This window comes from Chanos chanos, chromosome 8, assembly GCF_902362185.1.
Source record: "Chanos chanos chromosome 8, fChaCha1.1, whole genome shotgun sequence".
NCBI classification, from domain to species: domain Eukaryota; kingdom Metazoa; phylum Chordata; class Actinopteri; order Gonorynchiformes; family Chanidae; genus Chanos; species Chanos chanos.
Genome location: NC_044502.1, coordinates 13,595,022 through 13,597,521, shown reverse-complemented (window position 1 = coordinate 13,597,521; position 2,500 = coordinate 13,595,022). Strand labels below are relative to the sequence as shown.

At 46.2% G+C, this 2,500-nt stretch overlaps 1 protein-coding gene across 1 annotated transcript in view; it reads right to left on the bottom strand.

Annotated features, from left to right (window-relative positions):
- Positions 1 to 2,500, bottom strand: part of bcor (BCL6 corepressor) — a 35,860-nt gene that overhangs the window by 21,280 nt on the left and 12,080 nt on the right. The window lies entirely within an intron of this gene.

Genomic DNA, 2,500 nt, shown 5'->3' with positions numbered 1-2,500 from the left:
AGAGAGAGAGAGAAAGAGAGAGAGAGAAAGAGAGAGCACAAAACGGAGAGCAAACAAGCGTGTGCCAGGGAGAGAGCAAGCGATGGGAAAGCAAGGGTGAGCTAAACCACAGACATGCACTCCCCAATACTACAAATACATTAAACACACGCACACACACACACACACACACACGGACACATGCGTGTGTGCGCGCGTCTTCCTGCTCTTCAATAAAGAAGAGAAACGTTCCCATGGGTGCAGAACACAAGCCTGTGTGAAGCATCTCTCTTCTCCAACAGGGCTAATTAATGCCCTACGCTAGCAAGCCCCTGAGAGAGCACTTAAACGCAGCGTCTCCTGCAGCCTTACACACACACACACACACATATATACAGACACACACACACACACACACACACACATATACACACACACACACACACATATACACACATGCACGCGCGCGCGCGCATGCCTAGTTCGGCTGAAGCGACTCATTCAATTAGCAGACTCGGAAAAAAACCTTGACACTTTTAAAATCAAACAAAACAAGAGGACAATTAGGTGAATGCGTGTGACTTTTTATTGAAATCTCTCACTCTCTCTCTCCTTCATTTAGTCTCTCACTTGCTAAAACACACACACACACACACACACTCTCAGTGCCTGAGGCTTTACTGAAAGGAGTTACGCATCACTGACACATGTGGTTCGTCTCTCACACCCCATCACAGACAACAGCAATTGCTCTCTTTCACACTCTGTGTGTGTGTGTGTGTGTGTTAATCAATGGGAAGGAGTTAGGAAGGAAATTTCCCGTTACCGGCGAAAGAGAAAGAAAATGAGGAGAGAGAGAGAGAGAGAGAGAGAGAGAGAGAAAGTGTGTTTGGAGCGAGAGACGTATTTTGACAGGGACATCTGGGGGATATTAGTCTCCCATTAGTGTGTAACTGGGCAGAGATTTGATTCACTGCTGAGAGAGACAGACAGATACACACACGTGCGCACACACACACCTTCACCACTGACCAACTATCCTGTCTTCCACTTAAAATGCAACAGGAAGGGGGAAAGAAAAGGAAAAGACTGAGAGAAAGACATCAAGAGACAGAGAGAGAGAGAGAGAGAGAGAGAGAGAGAGAGAGCGCACATAAATGCAGCAGCGAATGAGTTCAATCCATCTCTGGTACACATTGCGGAAAACAAGAAAAGGAAAAAAGAAAAAAGGCAGCATAAGACCCAGCAGCCGAAACCCCGACAGGCGTGAGTATGTGCGCGCACGCACACACACACACACACACACACACAATCAGCTATTTGCACAGTTGTGGTATCTCACGGCTCATTACTCAGAGGCATGCGTTGTCTGGGCGATGCTGCTAAGACAAGCGTGTGCGTGCAACTGTGAGTGTGTGTGTGTGTGTGTGTGTGTGTGAGAGTGAGAGAGAAAGAGAGAGAGAGAGAGCGAGAGCGCAGTGCTTTGCTGTCAATCAGCAAGAGTCATTACCGCCGCCTCAAAAAACGGAGACAGGCGCAGGGCGAAACGTTAGCCTCTTGACTAATCTCCCTCACTCTCGCCCTCTCACACGCACACACACACACACACACACACACACCTCTCTCACAGCCTTGCCTGTCTGACAGCAATCAAAATCACAGCGCCTTCACTAGTCGCGCCCCACTCTCAGCATATGAATGTCCCTTACTGTCACACACGCTCCCTCCATCACTACACGAGTACTGTTTAAAACACACACACACAGCTATAACTGCACTTTATTACTGACCACAAACAAGATGACTACTTCACTACGACTACCTGAGAACACAGTGTAATATAATATAATATAATATTTAATTATATGTTTTACTGAATTAATACTGAATTTTTGGAAGGATAATTCTGTTAATACTGTCATGAAGAACGCTTCACATATCAATAATTTAGTTACTCTTCACTGGCTCGACTATATTCATTTGCTATCGCGAATTAGTCTCCCTCTGTCTCTCTCTCTCGCGCTGTTTCTAAGCTGAGTCAGAAGGAAAAACTCATCAGGTGACACCCGCCCTTCGAAACCAGTGAAGATTTCCTGGGCCGTTTCCACAGCTTAACCTGACTACACGCGCGTCTCTGGTAAAATGACGCGAGTTTGTGGCACTGTGAGCCGGACTGACGTGACCTTGCCGTGGGACAGACGGCCTGGACGCATGATGGACATCTGGTCATCTTTACGCTTTCCTCACCACAGATGTTGACCCATCCTCAAACAGCTCTACACTCTTCTAATATACAGCGTCTCATCTTATGATGTATAAAATAAGGTAACAATGTATACCATACACATCTACACCCACAACTGCTCCAAAAATGAGCCAAAAATCGACCCATCTGCACCGATTTCATGCCCGAGATTCAATCGCTGACTGCAGATTCTTACTGAAACAAAGATTTCAAATCAGAGATGCTTTGACTTAATAAACTATTTCTACTTCTCCTCCTGTCTGACTGAACACCATT